The sequence below is a fragment of the Notamacropus eugenii genome, chromosome 7, assembly GCF_028372415.1.
Source record: "Notamacropus eugenii isolate mMacEug1 chromosome 7, mMacEug1.pri_v2, whole genome shotgun sequence".
Taxonomy (NCBI): domain Eukaryota; kingdom Metazoa; phylum Chordata; class Mammalia; order Diprotodontia; family Macropodidae; genus Notamacropus; species Notamacropus eugenii.
The window spans coordinates 165154493-165176433 of record NC_092878.1 but is presented as its reverse complement, the minus strand read 5'-3'; the positions used below and the strand labels follow the sequence as shown (position 1 = coordinate 165176433).

General features: G+C 43.0%; 1 protein-coding gene across 3 annotated transcripts in view; it reads left to right on the top strand.

The window, feature by feature from the left end:
* The window catches only part of SYNPO2 (synaptopodin 2), a 203156-nt gene that overhangs the window by 53189 nt on the left and 128026 nt on the right, over positions 1-21941 (top strand). Inside the window, exon 1 of one of the 3 annotated variants that reach the window (XM_072625368.1) lies at positions 10512-17082. The exons of the other annotated variants lie outside the window; for them this stretch is intronic. The gene's annotated coding sequence lies outside the window, so the exon portion shown is untranslated. Of the gene's footprint in view, positions 1-10511; positions 17083-21941 lie in introns of those variants that run through there. 3 annotated transcript variants of the gene reach the window in all.

Sequence of the window (21941 nt, the reverse complement as noted above, 5' to 3'; positions counted from 1 at the left end):
TTGACTGAAGAAGGAACATCTTTCTGGCCACCATGTTTGTTTGGGCAGTCACTATGGTCATTGTCTCCCTTCAGAGTATTACTTTCTCTCTCCAGTGCCCTGAGTTTCACCCTGCATGGGTAGATATTCCCTTGAACCTGCTTGAGGATGGGACAGAAGTGGTGGAGGGAGTTGTCACAGGTCATTGTTTTCTCTTTTTTTCTTACCAAAATCTCCTTCCACTGTAACACTGCTGATTCATTTGTGTCTAAGTATGAGTCATGATTCATTTAATCTTTTCCCTGCTTTTGGAGAGCTATAATAATATACGTCAATAAAATTTCTTTTTTTTAACTAGAGTTCCCAGCTGGGGTCAATCCCAGAGATTGGAAACAGAATCTCCCTCACTCTCTTTGGGTCTCAGATGACCATATCCTCCTACACAGCTGCTTTTACTCCCCAAGGACAGACCCACACAAAGAATTGCCACTCCTTGTCTCTCTAATCATCATTAGAGAGACTGTTTTCTTTTGAGAATGCATCACAAATCCAAAAAGTGAACACTTTTAAAGAAATGAGGAATGAAATACAGGCTCAACTGAGAGTCTAAGGAAAGAAACAGGGAGGAGGGTGGGAGGGAAGAATTCCCTCAATTTCAACATCACCGACAGCCACCACCACTTTGTATTGACTTGAACTTTTCTTAGTCCCTCCCTATCCCTCAGGCTCTAAACCAGGGCAGCAATGGTGGTAGTGGTCCTGGTCACCCACCAGTGCACTGGTTTCCCATCTTCTCTTTTTATCTCTCTGGTTGTACTATCTATGCTCCTAGAAACTCTTTTGTCTTCCTTCCCAGTTTCTTGGAGAGCAACCGTTCTTGGAGAGCTACACATACTTCATTCCTCAATTCTTATGAGATGACAGCCCCTCTTTTCCTTAGGAAGAGAGGAGGAAGATATTGAATTTTCAGACACAGTCAGTTCCTTGAAACTTTGGATCAGAATGCACTGAAGACTTCCATCCTGTCCTGTAGCCCTCTACCTCCCCTACATACTAATTTCTTGGGTAAGAGGGTTCTCCATATGAACTCAGAGGTGAGAGATGGAACATTCAGTCTGAGGGATAGCTAGTGGATCATTTTGGATGGAAAATAGAATTAGTGATGGAGTGTCACATGAAATGTCTGGAGAGGCAGCTTGGAATCAGACTGTAGAGTGTTTGAGATGTTAGGATAAGAAATTTGTATTTTATTTTAGCAATTGGCAGGTTCTTTGACTCATAACTGGAGTATGGAGAGGAGCAATGGTGGTCATCACTGGGTAGGGTTTGGTAAAAAGTGACTAAGGGGCCCTATGATGGCAGGGCCTAATTCAGCCTGGTTCCCTGTGATCTTAGGTGTAGTGTTACAATCAGTTGAGACATCTGTAGGTCATTTTACAGTTAACAGAAGGACATTTACTTATCTATCACATAGAAATGATACCAGAGCACTTAGCTTGGGGAGACCAGCTCTCTTGGTCTCCATATAGAGGCCATATGTTTGATCAGTAGGACAGAGGGTGGTAACCCTTGGGGTCTTGGGACAATGGCCAAGTCTGAAGGGACTCAACTCAATGGAGATGGACCTTTTTAATGCCCTTAAGTAGACAAAAGAAATCACATCAGCACAGGCAGGGGCCACCAGGCAGCTGCGTGGAGGGAGGTGCAGTTTGGGTCTTTGCCTCCTGAGCCAGTCCAGTCTCTGGGATGGCTTTGTCACCTTCCATGGAAAAACTAACCTAACAAATAGTAGGGGTGGGGTGGGTGGGAAGGGGAACCTGGTAGATCACATCACAAATCCATCGTCTCAGAAAGGAGGACTCTGCATCACTTAATCTCTCAGGGCCTTCCAGTCCTCCAATTCTGTTAACATTATTGTTACTACTATCTTTAATGCAGTCATCATTCTCACAGTCAGTGATGTGTCTGGAGTATAAAAATCACACCACGCATCTCTGGTCTCACATTCAGCCATTGTACAACTAACTGAAGATGTGTGAACTCACAATGTGAATTCACCGTTTTGATTTGTTTGGTTTCCTAAAAGAAATCTGTTGTTGCATGAGATAGTTCATCTATATCACTCAGCACAAGCGACACGTCAGTGGGGAGCAGGCACAAAGACTTGGCTCCCGAGATGCTTTGATCTCAGTTCTGCTTGTCAGAAATGTGAGTGTTTATAGAGGTAGTTCAGCCTTGCCCAGATCAAGATGTTTTCTGGTGATGGGAACTTCTGGCTGAGTCTCTTGGAGTCAGAAGACCCAGTTCTGTTACTTCTCGGTGGTGTGGTGAACTATGGCCTTTGTAAGCCTCAGTTTATTCATCTGGGAAATGTGTGTGTGTGTGTGTGTGTGTGTGTGTGTGTGATCATTTTTGCAACATTTGTCTCCTAGGGTCTTTGGTGAGGATCAGATGACATCATGTGACTTGAGACTTATGAAGCCCATAGTGTTGTATGAATGACAGCTGTCTCAGACTTTAGTTGGGCTGTTCCTTGAAAGGAGAGACTATTTCCATCTTTGTCTCTGTGTCTCTGATGCCATGCACAGTGCCTGGAGAATTGGATGTCATAAATACTTATTGAGCTGAGTTAGGGGTTGTCCTGGGTTGTCTCTGCCAACCCAGCTCATGTTGGTTCCCTCTAAAGCGGCTCCTCCTTCAGCCTGGAGTGATGACACCCGGTACCCACCATCCATGCCCAATGACTGGCTCTCATTGCTATAGCTTCCCCCTGGGCCCATCAGTGGCTCTTTTCAATCTACCTTTCTCCATCCTTCCTGCCACAGCCTCCACCTTAGGTTTTGTCCTGCATCTCTGTTGCCTACTGAGTTAAGCTCAAATGCCCATCCCTGTCTTTTCCTACCCAGCCTTTTCAGCCTTACTTTCCTCTGTGCCATTGTCAGCCTGGTACCCTCTCTCCTCTTTGAACATCCCCCTGAGACTTCCCCACCTCCATTTGTCTGTTCACATTCTTCCAGAAACTCAGAATGCTCACCCTTTCTTCTCTTGGTGAATTTCTACCCATACTTTACAATGTACATGTCACATCCTCCAAAAAGCCTTCCTTGATGGTTCCAGTTAGGAAGACTTTTCGCCTTGGATTTTGTATAATTATTCATTTTCTACTAGTGTGCCCAGGGGATAGAGTGCTAGACCTAGAGTTAGGGAGACCTGTGTTCAAATCTAGCCTCAGACACTTACTAGTTGTGTGACCCTGGGCAAGTCATAACCTCTGTCTGCTCAGTTTACCCCTCTGTAAAGTGGGGGTCATAATAGAACCTACTTCCCAGAGTTGTGAGGATAAAATGAGATAATATTAGTAAACTGCTTTGTAGGTTGTAAAGTACTGTACAAATACTAGCTAAGATTAATGCATCAGTCTGGTTGATAGAGGGTGTTTCTCCACCAGGAGTTCCTTACAACACTGAAATTACAGTTTGGACCCCAAAATGAATTCAGTGATCACATAAGGTTGTGCTTCCTGGTGATCTCTCTCTGTTTCACTCCTCTGCTAGACTGTCAGACTGGGATACAAATTCAAGTACAAAGAGAGTACTGTCCTCCAAGAGCTTACATTGTAATGAGAGAGGACATAAAGGGCTGAAGTGGTAGGAAAGATGAAGGTACCCACTTGAGTCAGGGGGCAGTGGAAGTCCAGAGAGCCAGGAGCAGGGCTGTGAGGGACATGAAGGCAGGGTGGCCCAGAGAAACTCTCCAATGTGAGAAGGAGGGGTGGGGTGGCTTGTGTAGGGATATTCCGGGCAGAGCAGGTTCCTGGGATAAAAGGCTGTTCTGAGGTGAGGAGGTCCAGGGTGGAGAGAAGTTTCCAGGATGAGACAGCAGCTGGGCAGGGTTTTGAAGGCTAGAAAATCAGCCAGAGAACTAAGGGGAACGATTTCAATTGGAAAGTATATAAACTCTGGAATTTAAAATGCACACATACATGAGCTGCAAAATAAAGAGATTACTTTTTCATCAAGAAAACTGTATTTGGCACAGAGCAACATTTCTGAGAATTAGAAAGTTGTTAAGTCTTTATCAGAGCACAGTCAAATAAATTAGTGAGACCATTGATTTTCTTTTTGCCAGCTGGCCATTATATCCTTGGGATAGTTTTTGAAAGAGAAACTCACATGTCATTTTCTGTCTCCTAGCTTTGGATTTGACTGAGAACAATGCAAAGACAGATTCACAGAGATAAACTGTTAGTCAGGAGTGGGCTGGAGACAGCTCATTCAGGCTCTGGAGAGAGCTGATTTTTAAATGTTCAGGTTGAGCAGTTGCTTTGGAAATTGACCAATGCTACAAATCAGGGCTTGGTTCATTGTTTTGTCGATTGTTTAGACTTAAGAAAACGATGGATAAAATATTGATAATGCAGATTCAACTTAAAAATGTGTCCTGTGTAATCTACCCCACCCCCAGAGAGCTGATTGTTAAACATTTACTAGCATACACACATACCTCTTCTCATCTTTTCCCCAATAATATTACTCAAGAGCTATTTCAATGGCTAATATAATTGTCTACTAAATAACCCCCCCCCCATCTCTCCTTGACAAGTTTCTTGTACCCCTAGCAGATACAGGCTCCTCACATATCTGACATTTTTTGATTGTCAGATGTGGTTTCAGAAAAGTCAGCACATCATTCTCCATGACCTTGGCAAGGCTCACTGAGTGATTCCTACCTTCTGGTGAGGACCACAGAATCCCCTTTGTCAGTGTTCTTGAGGGGTAACTTAGGAGAAGGCGTTTTTGATTGAAATCACTAAGTTGTGTATTCCAAACACATGGAAAAGCACCTTGGCTCCCAGTCAAAGCCAGTTCTAGACATGGGAATTCACTTTGAAGGAACAGCTTTACTGTTTCATCTTTCTCCCCTTTCCTCTCTCTCTTTCTTTAACAGTAGCTTCTCAAGCAAAGTCCTAGTTTCCATGGGAGGTGGGGGTGCAGGTAGTATTGATTCCACCCTTAGTATTATGGCTTTAAACAGTGAATAGCTTGGTATAGTGAAAAGAATACTCTCTCTGGACACAGAAGAATGGGGTTTACATCCTGCCTTGAGCACTTCATGAGTCACCTTTGGCAAACTACTTAAGCTCCCTGGGTCTCAGTTTCCTCATCTGTAAAATGAGGGGTTGAACCAGAGGGCCTCTGAGGTCCCTCCCTGCCTTAGTGCCAGGATCCTATTTGCCTTCTGGTAAATATTTATGTAAAATGAAGGAAAGAATTAAAATTAGCCCCCTTGGAGGGAAACTGTATTCCATCCTTGAGACACACACGTGTTTGACATAGTCTAGAACAGGGAAAGAAAACTATTCTTTGGTCTTGGAATATTTGTAGTTATGGTCCATGCAAACTTCTTGCCCTATTTAGGAAATTTTTTTTCAAGTGAGCTTGGTTTGTTGGAAAGATAACTGTCATCAGCTGACCTTCCTTCAACTTGGCACAGAAACCCCTGGCAGGGAGGCTGACGTTGGCTGGACCTGGGCAAGGCATGCCAGCCTGTCACTCCACAGGGGGCCAAGAGCCCGCCCTGCTCTGTGTGTGTGTGTGTGTGTGTGTATGTGTGTGTGTGTGGCCAGCTGAGTTGCTTTATTTATATTTGACACAGCCATGAAAGAAAGGGAAAATGATTTTGAAGTCTTTGAACCATCAGCTTCAGACCTGGAAGATGTCAGTGGTACTGAGGTAGCAGCTTGGTCTAAAGTCTAAAAGGCTTCCTACCCTCATAAGTAATCTTAAAAGTCCTTGGTGTGAGGCAGGTTAGGGCAAAAGGCAGTGGCCTCCATGATAGGATCATTGACATAGAGTTTGAAAGAACCTTGGCAGCCATCTAGTCTACCTCTTTATTTTACAGTTGAGGAAACTGAGACCCAGGGTAGTTAAGTACATTACTTAAGGTCTTTAGGTCAGAAATTTCGGGACATCGCTATTGAGACACAGTGGATTGTTCCTCCCCATACGCAGCAGCCTGGGACTGTGGTGCATAAAATAATGTGGGTCACACCCTCATGAACACCCTGACCCTTGTCACGTCTTACTGCTGTGGCCCCACATGTTTTCACATGGCAGCATTGCTCCTTGCTTCCTTCTAATCTCCTGCTTCTAATAATCTGTGACCTGGGAAAGAGGAGAGCCCAATTTATCAGAGGTGGGTTCAAACTTGACTTAAACAGGCTTGGGCAGGGTTGGAATTGGGCAGCTCTGAAGGAAACTGCATTTTTCTTAATAAGCATAGATAGAGAAGGGTGTGGGTTAATAACCCACCTCAGACACTCACTGCCTCTGTGATCCTGGGCAAATCACCTAACCTTACTATGCCTCAGTCTCCTCATTTGTAAAATTGGGAGTGGGGGGATGGGACTAGGTGGCCAGGAAGATCCCTTCCAGTTCAAAGTCTATAGCATAATCCTATAAAAGTTCGATATGTTCTAGAACAGAATGAGGACAGCACAGAAGACTGTTGGTCTCTCCAGCATGGGTATGGATTTTATGCTCAATTACATTTTTAAAATAAATTTTTTTATTTCTTTCATTTTACACCATAAGTACTCCCAATATCCTTCCACTCCCCCCAAGAACTATCCCAGCACAAATAGTATTTTAGAAGAGATGTTAAATCAGCAAAATTGATCAATTTATTGAAAAAAATCTGAAAGTACATGCAAGGCACCAGAGCCATCAACCTATGATTCTACCCAGGCAGAGGGTAGGAGACTTTCTCCTTTCCCCTCTTTTGAACCTCCTTGTTCTCGGTCATTTGCTAACGTTGTCTTCTGATTGTTCTGGGTGGTTTTTTCCACTTACATTGCAGTCGTCGTTGTAGATTGTTTTCTTTTCTTGCTTACTTCACTCTGCATCAGTTCATGTAGATCTTTCCACGTTTCTCTGTATTTACCATATTTGCCATTTCTTATCCATGACTACATTTTAGCTGATCAAAAAGAGCCTGCTTTACTGACTTTCTGGTTCCCAGGTGTATCAGCCAACAAGCATTTTTTAAGACCATAGGCATTTTTTAAGTGCCTGATATATGACCAGGTGTGTGTGTGTGTGTGTGTGTGTGTGTGTGTGTGTATGTGTGTGTGCATGCGTGTGTGGTGGACAATGTGAGCAGTGATGGGGAACAGAATTCATGCTCGACTTGGAGACGGGAAATCTGCCTTAGTGCCCAAGAAAAGAGATGAAGCCAATTATTCATGGCCTCCTGGAGCATCACTCCATGCCTCAGTTTCCTTGTCTATAAAGTGAGAATGACAATTGCTCTCCAAGGTACATGAAAGGCACTTACCTCCTAGGGTTGTTATGAGGCTCAAATGAGAGAATATTTGTAAAGTGCTATAGAAATGCCAGCTCCATCACACTTTAAGTCTAGTGGAACACTTTAGCTAGATTATTTCATTTCATCCTCCCAACATCTTTGGGTGGTAGGCACTATTATTATCCTAATTTCACAGATGGGCACACTGAGTCTGAGAGCTCCTGTGTTTGTGACCAGAAAGTGGAGTCACCTCATGAAAGATTGTAGGGGAGCCTGCAGACCTCTCACAGGAAGAAGATGGCAGAGACCTTCCTTCTTTGGGCAGCTTCCACACTCAGGCTCGCCAATAAGGCCAATTGTCATTACATGCCACTGAAGCATTTTTCAGACTTTTCTCTAATAAAAATTGAGGCATCGTCCTCTCAGCATTGGGAATTATTGACTTCCTCAGAGGTGCAGGTGCCGTGGACTGTCCTCCCAGATTACCTTTCCTCTAACTAAAGGACATCTTTTGGAAGACTTTACCAGGCATCCCCCAGTGAAGGAATAAATGAAAAATTATTTATTTAGTGCTTACAATATACCCAAGCACTGGAGATACAAATACAGAAATCAAGATACTTCCTCATTTTGAGGAGTTTATATTCCAGTAGAAGAAGATCCATATAGAGTAGATGGAAAATAACCTGAGAGGGGCAGGAATTAGCAGCAGGGAGAATCAAGATGCCTTCTGCAGAAGGGAAACTCTGCCTTGAGTCTTACAGAAAGTCAAACAAAGTGCTATGAATAATTATTAGTTATTATTATGATCCGACATGAACAAAACATAATGCTTTGTGAGGTGCCAGGGATGAAGGTTATTATTACTCAGTTGACACATAGTAGGTCTTTAAAGAAAATTGTTGACATTCTGCTTGTTCAAGGGTTCAGGGACTCTGGAAGAAATGGTAATGAAGCTAGGGTTTAAACTGTGGTTAGAAATTTAGCAGTTGGATAGAGGGGTGGAGGAAGAAAGAGAGGGCATTCCCGATGAACAAAGACATGGAGTTGTGAGAGCCCTGAACTTATCTGGGGCAGGGGCAGAGGATGGTGATTTGCCCAGAGTAGAATATAATATGAAGTAAGCTGAGAGACAGCAATTGGGACCAAATTGTGCAGAGTATACGATGCCAGTCAGAGGAGTTTGAACCTTGCTTGGAATGTAATAGGGAGTCACTGAAGATTGTTGAACGGAAGAGAGGGAGAATTCTTTTGGGTTCAGCTTCTGGCTTACTAAGAGGGGCAGAAGAATATTCTGTTGTCACAGCTGCCTTGAAGGTCTGTCTAAACAAAATAAATGTTACCATCTAGAAAGTTCATTGGGTTAAGAGAACTGCGTCCAGAGGCTGTAAACTCAAAAACAGCGTTGATATTGCTTTCTGTGTTTCCTCTGTGAGGCTGAAGAAGAATGGGAAAATGTCAGCGCGTACCCAGCATTGGCCTTCTGCTAGTATGTCTCATGTCTCCTGACAGACTATTTTAGGTGCCTCCGGGCCATTTTTAGGAGCAATAGCAGAATGGAAAAGTGGTCCTCTCCCTTCTGGGATACAGCTGTAAATATCTGAGACCCATGAAGACTGGAAGGGAGGCACATTGCCCAGCTGCGCTTCAGATCTTGGTTAAGAGAAAATTGCTTGAATAAAGGACAATCTTCAGTATTTCCTTTGAGGGGAGCCCCATTTCCAGTCTAAGCCTCCTGGGAGAGGAAGGAGAATTGTCTTCACTGGTTCTGAGCTCAGGTTCAAGGTGGAATTTTTGTCAGCTTGTCCATGGCCCATCCTGTGTTAGATGCATTGTTAGCCTGAATACTTTCCTTGTACCTGAGAATCTGTGTGTGCGCGCGCGCACGCGTGCGTGCGTGCGTGCATGCGTGTGTGTGTGTGTGTGTGTGTGTGTGTGTAGAGATATACACAGGAGTTAAATTCTGGTATTCATAGGGTTCAAGCTTTGGGTTCAGTCTTGAAGATCTTTCAATGACCACACCTCTTGGCTTATGATCCTTCTCAATTCTAGCAACATGGGAATTTGGCTCATGGTTAGAATTCTTATCTAAAAGGACAAGGGGCCTCAGCTCCCACTGAGCACTACTGGCCCTAAGAAACTGACTCTAAGATGGCCTTTTATTTTTAACAGACTCTCCCTCCCCCAAATGCAAAGAGCCCACATCAGAGACCATAAACCATCTCTAAAGCTGTCATGACCCCGGGGGTCCTGCCATATAACTGTGTACATTTTTTATTTTTACTTGTATGCGTATATGTTGTTCCCCCCAACAGAATACTGTGGCTGTTGCCTGTCCTTTGTTCTTGAAGAGGACTGATGCCATCACTAAGGGGATCCAGGTGAATGAAGCCAAGAAGTGCAGTCATCTTCTTGAGCACAAGGATGGTTTATTTTGTTTATCTCTCTATCCTCACCCCTGGAAAGAGGGACCAATCCTTGATCAACGTCCATTAAATGAAGAAATCTCTGCATCCCAGAGATGAGCACCCCAAGGCCCACACTACCTGTAATTTCCTCCATCTCACACAAGCCGCTATGAACCAAATCTATTCAAGACTTTTAGATCTACCTTTTTGTTTACATTGAGCAGCTGCAATTCCCCCGAAGTGATGATTTGTTGGGGGGAAGGTTGGGTGGTGTACATGTAGCCAATATGTTACAGATCAAACATACTCACATCCCCATTCATTGTTGTATGGGGACATGCATCCTTGCGTAACATCAAATTTCTGTTCTTAAAGTTTCCCAACAGATTAAACTAACATCTTCCTTCTCTTCATTTTTACTTGCCATTGATCAGAAAGATTAAATTTTAGTAAAGTGAAGGCTTCCTGTGATAAATTTCTCTGTCAACTTTGCCTTTTCTCCTGTAGGCACAAATGAGGAAATGGATTACATCAGGCATGAGCTCCCTTCAGTCCATGAGGTCAGGCAAAAGGACATTCTGATCCCCTCAGGCCATGATGCAAAGGCTGTTGCCTTAATTTCCAAGGTCTACCCCTTCATTTCCAGGGTCTACCACTCTCAGTTACAGGCTGTTGCCTGCATTCCTATAACACTTGTTTTAGAAGCCATTGATGTCAACAGCCTGAGAGCAACATGTCCTCCCAGCGTTCTAATGACCTTCCCTTCTATTCACCTGGGCGGGGCGGGGGGGGGGGGGGGGGGCTCATTGCTCACTGCTCAAAACATGTAACCACAGAAGGCACAGATGAATGGAACCAGTCAAGTCCTCTGGGAATCAAGGAATTTTCCTATAATCTCATCACTCTGTGTGTGTGTGTGTGTGTGTGTGTGTGTGTGTGTGTGTGTGTGTGTGTGTGTATGAAGCCCCTAATCAATTGGAAAGGATGTGTCACAAATGCAACGCTGAGAAACTCTGGTGATGGTTGAAAAGGTCAAATCACACTTTTCATTGCTATTCAGTCCTTTCAGTCACATCTGACTCTCTGTGACCCCATTTTGGGTTGTCTTGGTAGAGATACTGGAGTGGTTTGCCATTTCCTTCTCCAGCTCATTTTACAGATGAGGAAACTGAGGCAAACAGGTCAAGTGACTTGCCCAGGGTCACACACCTAGGAAGTGTCTGAGACTGGATTTGAACTCAAGTCTTCTTGACTTCAGTCCCAGCACTCTATTCACTGCACCACCTAGCTGCCCTGTCACTTTTCAGCTACATATAAAAATGAAATAGGGAACAAATTAATCTATTGAGGACTCCAAATTTGGGAAAATTTTCATGAAAGGAATTTCTTTTTTGAGGAGGAGAGAGTTCTTCCCTCATTGTTGACAGTGTTATCAGAAAGACTAGACCAGTGAGAGGCAATGCTTTGAGTCAGGAACAAAATCCGATACATAAAGTAAAACATGGAGGCACACAGAGCCCCTCGATACTGAAGATGGACAACTGGAGGAAGGAGTGGGGCCAAGGAGAATGGCCCCTCAGGGCAGAGCAGAGCATCATCTGTGAAATCTGAGTTTCCTATATTTATTTTCATATAATTTTTTTCAAAATATCAAAGACATTTTGAAATATGTTCAAAATTTCTATCGACATCACATTCTGTTTATAACTTAGAAATGAAAAAACGGTTTTTAGAAGACCAGCAACTGACTCACTGGAAGGGCTTCGCTTTTTCCTATAAAAAGAGCCCATGTTTTCTTAACTGAGGAAAGGTATTTATGGGGGAAGTCCCAGAACATGAGCCCAAAGGAAGACAACTTATCACACAAAGTCCTTTTGTCTGCATGCATCCTCACTTTTTAGGCCAGCACATCCAAAGGGCCAACCCAAATGGGTCTTCCTGTTCTGGAAGCATCCACAATAGAAGATGAGTGGGCAGCCCATGTCTCTTTGTGCTAGAATCACAGTCAGACAGAGACAAGAGGCATAAAATCTTTTGTGATAGGCATAAAAACTAGGTGGAGGGGGGAAGTAGAGAAGATCTTTTTGTCCTGAAATATTCAGGTGGTGTTTTTCTAAACTCCAACCCCTCTCATCAAGGCCGAGAACTATTCTGAAATGATCGTGAATTTGCATATGTTCACTCATTCATTTTAGAGGCATGCATTGAGTGCCTACTACATGCCTAGTAACATGTCAGTAGAGGATTCAAAGAAGCCCCCATAAATGTCAAAGAGTTTATTGTGGTTAAGGAGGGGAGATTGGATATTTATACGTGAAAAGTTAAACAATAATGCAAGAATTAAATTATGATAGAAGACAATAACATAAGAAATCATAACCTCAGAGCTGGAAGGGACTTTGAAAGTCTTCTAGTCTAACTGCCTCAACTTACAAATAAAGAAACTGAGACCCTAGAAGGTTCAGCAATTTGCCTGAAGTCACACCTGCTAGCATGTGGTAGAGGTGGAATTACAACCTCAGTTATCTGACTCCAAATCCAGCAGCTTCTCCATATAATTAAGAGGCTTGAACAACAAATATTGTGGGTTCAGAATTAGGGAAATCATAGTGGGATGGGGTGGAGAATCCTGGAAAATGACTCTCTTTCTCTTGGGAGGGATCTTCTCCTTCATGGATGAAGGAGAAAAGACATAAGTGTTTAGGAATAGGTAAATGCTTGGTAAGTGTGTGTGTGTGTGTGTGTGTGTGTGTGTGTGTGTGCATGTATACATGTGTAAATTCTAAATTCTTAGATAGTCGAAAAATGTAATCAAAGATCTAGAGGTGGGAATGCCTGTGTCTATCGGGGGACAGTGAAGAGACAAATCTCTCTAAATGAGCCTAGATTTCTATTCTGGAGCACTGGGGAAGAGATTCAAAATCCAGTGCCCTTTCATCTGTATGGCTCCCTTGTATGGATAAGATAAAGCTCTAATATTTCTGTCATAAGTCTCCATCCTAAGATTCCTAATGCATGCCGACTCCCATTCACATCTATGAGTCAAGTCTCCAGAGAATAACCACTACATCCCTTCAAGGCTCCAGAGCTATCCCTAATGGTTAGGCAGCGATCTCTTTTCCCAGAGTAGATAGCTCATGAGCCTCTACCCTTGTGCTTCTCGCCATGGTTATCAGTTGATTGGAAGGTGCATTTACTAAGGTGGAATTGTTGATACAAAATATCCCCACCCCAATGTCAGTGACACATTCTTTAACAAGTACAAACTGAGTCCAGGGGAGGGTGGGCTCAAGCTTAGAAATCACATGTGGTGTAGGGATTACACACAGTCCTTGGTTTCTAGAAGTTCTTTTCTCTCATTTGTGGAGTACTCAAGAAATTCCCCTTAGGCTCAGTTTAGTTTCTTTACATGTCTGCTCTCTCCTCGGTTTCCAGTGCAGACACTCCAACCATTTCTTCCAGAGATACTGCTGGATGCTAAGAGAATGATGGGACATCATCTGGACCTTGAAAGTTTGCTACCTTTTTCTTCAGGTGAAGCAGGGAGGAAAGAGGCTGAGATAGAAGCTGAAGTGCCCTTTCCTACCACCTTAAGATTCTTTCTCATAGGTAGCTCTCTCTCTGCCCTCTGCTACTAGACATTCGCTGAACTCTAAAGCTGAACTAACCTGATATTTTATAGCTGACTCTAGGGTATAACCAAATTTCCTCTAGCCCATCCAAGTACTCTTCCTGGTCAATATTAATACAGTGGTTCCTCAAAATTGTCTTTTAATTCATCAATACTTTTTTTCACATCTAGTTGAAATGCCTTTTATTGATTTAATTCAAGACACTTTCCCACCTGATTGAGATTCATTTCACTACCCAGTTTAGGTGCAGTGGGGGTAATTTAATTGATTTACTCAGTTAAATTCCTTATACTAATAATTCAAGGAACAGAGACTTAACTGTGAGGGCTGTTCTTTTACTTGTTCAAAGTGCTTTGGAAGGTGTATCTTGTTTTATTTGTGCCTTTGTATTCCCAGCAAACCCTAAAACAATATAAAGCGAGCTATTATTGTTAACACCATGCCATATGGGTGTCCAGGAAAGGAAGTAGGAATATGTAGGCTAGAGAGGATTTAGCCATGGTGGGGTGGGGGATCAGGATTGTATGCCATGACAGATATCCTCAATGTTTGAAAGACCATCTTGCCGAGGGAGGAGTTAGCTTTTTTCTGTTTGCCACTAGAGATTCTCACCTGGAGTGAAGGTGCCAAGGCCTCGTGTGGACAGAATGTCAGGAAACACTTCCTAAGATGAGAGCTGGCCCAAAGATCAATGGACCCCTTTGAGGGAGATGGCTTACCTTCTACTGGAAGTCATCAGGCAGAGGCCAGACAGCCCCTCTGGGGCCAGGTTCTGGAAACAAACCCATGTTCAGATATGGACTGGACCTGTTAGCCTTGGAAATTCTCCACTCAACTCTGAGATTCTGGCTCTCCAGCATCTCCTAAGCTTAAAGTCACCCCAAAGCATTCTGCCCTAGGTTTGCATACCTCATCCCCTTCCCTTTCTTAACTCCACCACCCCATTGATAGAGGTTTGACTGAACATTGATCCTTCAGGACCTGCTTTTGTTTAAAAGATGTTGGTACAGATGACGCTGTAGTTCAGACAGACTCCTATCACCTCTCACCTCAATTATTACACTTTACTCACTTGGCCCCCCATGGCTCCATTCCATCCCTCCCAAGGGGTCAAGGTCATTTTTTAGGTACAGATCAGACCAAGGGACTTTTCTAACTCACTTGACTGCAGTGGCTCTCTATTCCCTCTAGAATAAACTATAAACAAACCCCTCCATTTAGGTGCTAATGCCCTTCCCAACTGGCCCCAACTTATGTTTCCAGGCTCCATGGCCATTTCTCTCCCTCCTGCACTTTGTGGTCCAGGCCAGCTGGCCCTCTCTCTTTTCCTCGTGAAGGATGCTCTATCTCCCATCTTGGGGCTTTGCTATCTTCATACATAGAATATTCTCCCTCCTTTCCTCTGACTCCCAGAGGGCTTCTCTTCTTCTAAGCACCACCATCTGCACGAAGCACTTCCTGGTCCCCCACCCCAACCCACAACTAGTTGCTAGCATCTTCCCTCCCAGATTGCCTTGCATTTAACTACTTTGTACATACATGTATCTATCCACTTTATATCTCTGGTGTATTTTTTAAAATACATGTACTGCTATCTCTTACTAGAATGTAATCTCTTTTTGAGTAGTTTGTTTCGATGTTTTTTATGTTTATATCATCCCCAGTGCCTGGAACATAGTAGGTGCTTAATAAGTCCTTATTAATTAACTGATTGATTCAGCCATAATTAGTCTCAGGCTGTGATGCTTTCTGCAACAAAGGAGTACATTAAACAAATCTTTCTGGAGTCAGCAGCTCTCCTTGGCCATATGAGGACAACAGAGAGGAGGTGAGGTGGTCAGCACATTTTCCATCTCTGGGGCAAGCCTTGGACTCTGCTTCTTTTACTGGCCTGGCCAAGTAGGTCTGTTAGGCTCCCAAATTTAACTTGGACATCTGCTGCCTCTTCCAAAGAATTTCCTCACTATAAGTTTAAAATGTTTCCCCTTGGTAGGCTTAGGGGAGGACAGTGAGTCTTACTGCAATCAATCATCATAAAATAAGAACCCTGGCTTTCCTTTCCCATATTCTCACTTACCTACAGCACACTGTAGTGGGTGGTCATTGCTGATTTCCAATCTTCCCAGGACAGCAAGGTCCCTGGACCATGTGCTCATTCCCATGTATACAGGGCCAATTTTCAATGAATTTCCAATTTTCAGAGCACAGGTCTGGGCCAAGCCCTTTGTTAGGAGCTCTGTGGGATAAAAAGCAGAAGGACAAGTCTCTGCTCTGCTCTGCTCTCAAGGAGTTTGGCACCTTGTTAGGAAGACAAGATATAAGCCCAGTCAGCAACAGAGGCTGACCCGTGGAAGAGTCCCAGATCCCCCTACGGGAGAGCACTGAACCAGGAATGATGGGTGGGAGCTGAGGAGAAACAGATTTAGTCTTGATATTGGGAGGAATGTTTTCCCAAATGGAACTGTCCAAACAAAAGGGCTTCCTGCAGATAGCGTTCCTTCCCTTGCCTGAAGGTCTTCAGCAACAGGCTGGCTGAACCCTGTCTGTGGGCCATAGTGGGGTTTCTTGGACAGAGATGAATTGGACCCAATGGTCCCTCAGCCTTCCATGTCTGAGAGTCTGTGGTTCTGTGAAGACAAGTTGGAAAATCACGTGAAAACATGGGATACATGCAGTGAGGGCTTGTAGAGGCAGTATCTTGTCATGAATATGGTGTTAGACTAAGCCTGGAAGGCCTGAGTTCAAACCCTACTTCAGGCCTTAATAGCTGTGTGATCCTGGACAGGTCCCTTAGCCCCTCTGTGCCTCAGTTTCCTGATCTTTAAAATGGGGTTATTGGATGGAATACTTAAAAGGTTTCATTTAGCTCTAAATCTATCATCCTGTTGTTTTGGGGCAGGATGAGGAGGTCACTAAATGAAGAGATCCATGTGAAATAGAGTTTTCAGGGGAGGCTTCAGGGAGGAAACACTTCTTTTTTTAAACTTTAGGCACATATTTGTGGACTTCAGTTTCTTCATTTACAAAATGAGTCCTTTCCAGCTCTGAACCGTATTATTTTAGATATATTATCTTAGATCTTAGAATAAATGAAATAAGACGGTCATAAAGGAAAGTCAATGTGCTGTAGGGGAAAGAATCTTCCCTAGAGACAAGATCACAAACTCCAGCTTGGACATTGACCAGCTATGTGGCTCTGGTCTTATCTCATCATTCCTCTGAGCCTCAGGTGGGCATTCTGAACAGAATATTTGCCCTGGAGGAGAGTGCCAGAGCTATAAGTGAAGTTTCATTCAGTTCTGCCAGCAGGAGCCTGCATCTCTGCAGTATGTCTCTAGGTCTCCCTCCAGCTAGCTTCCCCAGCATTTGCTGCAGTCAGCTTCTGCCCTTGATCCTGAGACAGTATCCTTTCACTTCAGTGGGGGTTGAAAGAGAAAAAAGAAACATATACGTGTATATTTATGTGTGTGTACATACATATATATGGGGAGGAAGAGACAGAGAACAGTTAGGAGTTGCAGTGGATAGAGTGTTGGGCTTAGGGTCAGGAAGACTCATCTTCCAGAATTCAAATTTGACCTCAAATACTTGCTAGCTGCCTGACCCTGGGTAATTCACTTGACCCTGTTTCTCTCAGTTTCCTCATGTATAAAATGAGGTGGAGAAGGAAATAGCAAACCACTCCAGTATCTTTGCCAAGAAAACCCCAAATGGGGTCATGAAGAGTTTACATGACTAAAACTTCTTGAACAGCAAATGTAAGTATATGCATGTTAGTACGTGTGTGTATGTATCTATATAAATATAGATCTATAAATATATAAATATACACGCAAATATAAGTATATTTGTTGTTGTTGATGCCAGTCCATGTCCCCAAGGATGGGATCTGATCTTGAGTATTCTTGACTTTGAGGCTTTCTTTGTACTCGCCAGGCACATAATCTATTCTTATTTCTTCAGATTAGATCCCCAGTTTTCCTAGTGCCTCTTGTGCTTCTTTGGGCACTGACACCATTACTCACACTTTGGAAAGAAAAGCCAGTCCATTATCTTGACATCACCAGGCTCAGCAACTGTGGGAACATCCATGGAGACGGGCAAAATAAGGAGCAGCCAAAGCCTTCCTCTCCCCCAAACTGGCAATTCTGTTTCCATGTTTGGGAATTAGGGTTATTTGAACTCCTCCAAACTCCTTGGAATACATTCCATTGACAGGCCAGACCTCTGGAAAATAACTGAGGCTGTTCCCCCCCCCCCCCCTGCCATTCATTAGCAGGGACCCTGACTTGGAGAAGGCTAACCTGGAATGTCTAAAGCCAAGAAGACTCCTGGTGGGTGTATTTGGAAAACCTTTTAGGTCCACAGGCTACAGGGAAATCACTTTTTCTTTTAGTTTTCTTCTAATTAATAGAATAGAGATCATCAAGGATGAGCATGCCTGGAAAAGGAAGTGAGCCAGTCATTTAGCAAGAGACCAGGATAACAGACGGACAGCCTGGTGCTGGACCAGGATTCCAAGATTTTATCTTATTTTTTAAAATTAAATTTTATTTTATTTTTATATCCACATTTCCTTTGCCTCCATTGGAGAAAGCAAGAAAAACATAGCCCTGTTTCTAACAGGTACAGTCCAGCAAAACATTCACTAATTCATCTCTCTCTCTCTCTCTCTCTCTCTCTCTCTCTCTCTCTCTCTCTCTCTCTCTTTCTCTCAGAAGAGAGGCTCAGGCAAAATACTAGGGAACATTTGATGAGAGAGACGCCACGTCAGGGGTATATTGGTAAATATTTAATAAGTGGCTCTCTGTGGAGAGAATGCATAAATGAAGTACTTTTAAGTTTATTTTGTATTATTCACATTTTCTCCATCACTTTCTTAAGTCTACTCAACTGACAACAAGTCGTCCTGATTCGTAGCATTTGCTGATACTCAGACGTAAATGCTCACACTGAACATTTAACAATTAACTTTCTAAAAGCTAGCTTTTCTAGCACACCCCTAGGCTAGAGAGGCGAGGGAGGAGGAATAGATAAGGTTTCAAAGATGAAGTGGTATTGGAATTATAGAAGAGTTAGAGAAAGATGAAAATGGGGAGAAGTCCATTCCATGAAGGATGGAAAATGAGAAAGGACAGAATAAAAAAAATGAAGAGGTAGCAGTCCACTTTGCCTGGATTGTAGAATGTATGACAGGGGAGTAAAAAGAAATCATGTTGGAAAAGCAAGCTGGGACTCATGGTGGAGAGCTTTGCATGTCGGAATCAGAAGACTGATTGGCACACAGTGGGAAGTCCCTGGAAGCTTTTGAGTGGAGAAATGCTGTGATGAGAGGGGACTTAGGAAGATGATGTGGGTGACCTTGGGAGGGAGGGATTGTAGAGGAGAGAAACTGGAAGTATCAGGACTAGTTAGGAGGCTACTATAATAATCTAGGTGAGAAAGGTTAAGGGTCTGGGATGGATGAGGCCAATGGGAGTACAGAGGAGCGCATGAATGCAAGAGATGTGGAGAAGATGAGATCATTACGAGTTGACAACTGTCAGGATATGGGACCATGACGGAGAGGAAAGAGCCCAAAGATGACCCTGACATTTCAGTTCTGGGAACCCGGGAGCCTGTTATCATCAACAAAAAGACCGATGTTTGGGGAGGAGGCTGATTTGGGGGAAGGTTTAGTTTTGGATGTATTGAGTTTGGGGTGCCAGCAGGGAATCTGAGGCAAGCTACTGTCCCATATGAATCTGGAAAAATAGGACTGGAATTCTAAAAGGACAAAGGTGGTAGAGATTTGGGAGTTGTCTGTTTAAAGTGACCGAAGTCAGTGATGTGGATGAGCTCATGGAAAGAAGAAAGGGGAAAAAGGGGAGGGTCAGGAAAGAATCTTAGGTAATGTCCTCATTTAAGGGGGGAACCAGTAAAGAAGACAGAAAAGGAGCTACCAGAGAAGTTGAAAGGGTCTTACATCCTCAACCGACTTTCAGACATTTCATATAAGGTACCTTATCTGAGAGGCATCTCAAACTCAGTATTTCTATAACAGAACTCATTACCTCCCCCAAAATCTGCCCTGCTCCCCAACTTTTCTGTTACTCTTCAAGGCATGAGAATTCTCCCAGTTTCTTTGGCTCAGCACATCTCAGTTATGCTCAGTTCCTCTCTTGCATTCTCTCGACAAACCCAATCTGTTTTTTTCCTACCTTCACAGCATCTCTCACATATGTCTCCCTCTCTCCATGCACATAACAACTATCCTGGTGGATGCCTCATCACCTCATGCGCGAACGATTGCCCTACCTTTCTGCTGGCTGGCTGTCTTGAATACCTCCCTGCTTCAGTTCATCCTTCAGGCAGTTACCTGGTGCAGCGGATAGAGCACTGGAACTGGGAACAAGAAAAACTGAGTTCAAATTTAGCCTCAAGCACTTCCTAGCTGTGTGACAAAATCTCTGTTGGACTCAGTGATCTCAACTGTAAACTGAGGATGCATCTATATTAAAGAGTGGCTGTTCATGTTTGTAAAGTACTTAGCCTGGTGCCTACACTAGAGTAGATGCTATCGAAATGCCTACTCAGCTCACATCGATGTCGAAGTCATCTTTTTAAGGTGAAGTTCGGAAATCACCCCCTGATCAATAAACTCCAGTGGCTTCCTTTGTCACTAGGACTGAATATATTTGGCATTTAAAATGTTGCACAACCTGGCTTCTTCCTACTTTCCCAATCTCTTTGCAACCTACCTACCTCTCCATACCCAGCCTTCCAGGTACTCTGACTTATTTGCTGTTTCCCACACATTATATTCCATCTCCCATCTCCACATCTTTGCACTCATGTCCCTCATGCCTGGAATGCTTCACTGTCCCACCTCTACCTTAGTTTCCCTAACTCTCTTCAAGACTCAACTCCATCTTCTGAAAGAGGCCTCTTCTCCCCACCCTCCCCACTTAGCACAGCACCCAGCTCTTACCTTCCCTCCAAGGCGATCGCTTCCATTTATACTGCATATATCTCGTGCCAACATGTGAATTGGTTCTGACACTGTATACAGTTTCCCCAGAGTCACATCCATGAAGAAAGAGGGAGAGTAAATTTTCTCCTGTCTTCTTGGTGACAAACTTCAATCGTTATTGTCACTCAGCCTTCAGTTTCAGAGCGTCTTTGTGGTGAGTCTTCTTTCTCTTTGTGTTATTGCCATTGTACGTATTGGGTTTGGTCCTGCTTTTTTGTTTTAACTTTACATCAGTTCATACATATTGTTCCATGTTTCTCTCTGTTGTTCATATTCATTGTTCATTATGGTGCAGGAATATTCTGTTACATTCCTGTATAATAATTTGCTTAGCCATTTCCTAATCAAAGGGCATCTGTTTTGTTTCTGGCTTTTAACTACTGTAAAAAAAAAATACAGCTCTAAATATTTTGTGTAGACAGGTCCTTTCTATCTTTGACATCTTTGGGGATTGGGCACTGCCAGACTAGGAGATCCCAGAGTCAAAGGTATGGACATTTCAATTGCTTTCTTTGTATAATTCAACATTGGTTCCAGAATGGATGAGCCAGTTCATAGCTTCACCAGTTGTATAATGTCTGTCTCTCCAAACCCCTCGGACATTGACCATTCTCTTTCATCATCTTCCACATTTTGCAAGGTGCAAGATGAAACCTGAGTCATTTTGAGTGGCATTTTTCTTACTTCTAGTGATTTGTAGCAGTTTTGTGTGTGTATAACTTGCAATTCTTTTGAGAACTGTCTGTTCATATGCCTTGACCATTAATTCCTTGGAGAACATATCCGTATTATTTATGGCAGTTCCCTGATATAACCTGGATGCAAAGATATTTTCCACCAAGTGACAAATTATCCCCTTATCCTAGTTTCACTGGTTTTATTCACGAAAACATTTTCCACTTTTGTGTAGCCAAAACTGCTTAATTTGGTCTTTGTGATCACTTCTATCTTTTATTTGCTTAAGAATTCTTTCCCAAGCCATAGCTGTAAAAGATGGCTGATCTGGTTCTCCTCGCATTTTTTTTTTATAGGATGACCTTCAATATTCAGGTCACACATCCATTTTGAACTTATTGTAATATAGGGTATTAATTTCTGCCAAATCGCTCTCCAGTTCCCTAGTAATAATTGTAAAACAGGCAGTTCTTTTCTGAGTAATTTATGTTCTTAGGTTTATAGAACATTGGATTATTAGCTTGAATTGTTTCTGATTTTTCCTTGTGTCATCTGTTTTGCTGGTATACTTTTCTATTTTTCAACCAGTATCAAATAGTTTTGAAGATTATTGCTTCATAGCATAATTTGAGCTCTAGAAATCTTATTCTCCCATTCATTACATTTTGTTTTCATTATTTCCCTTAAGATTCTAGACCTTTTGTTCTGCCAAATAAATGGTTACTATTTAATATGGCTATATGAAAAATGTCGTTGGTAGTTTGAATTAATTTAGATAATATTGTTCCAAAAACAGGACACTCCATCTCTCAACTTGGGTGTTCCTCTCTGGCCAAATGCTCTCCCTCCTCAATCATATCTACTGACTACTCCAGCTTCCTTTCAGTCCCAACTAAAATCCCATCATTTACAGGAAGCCTTGCCTAACCT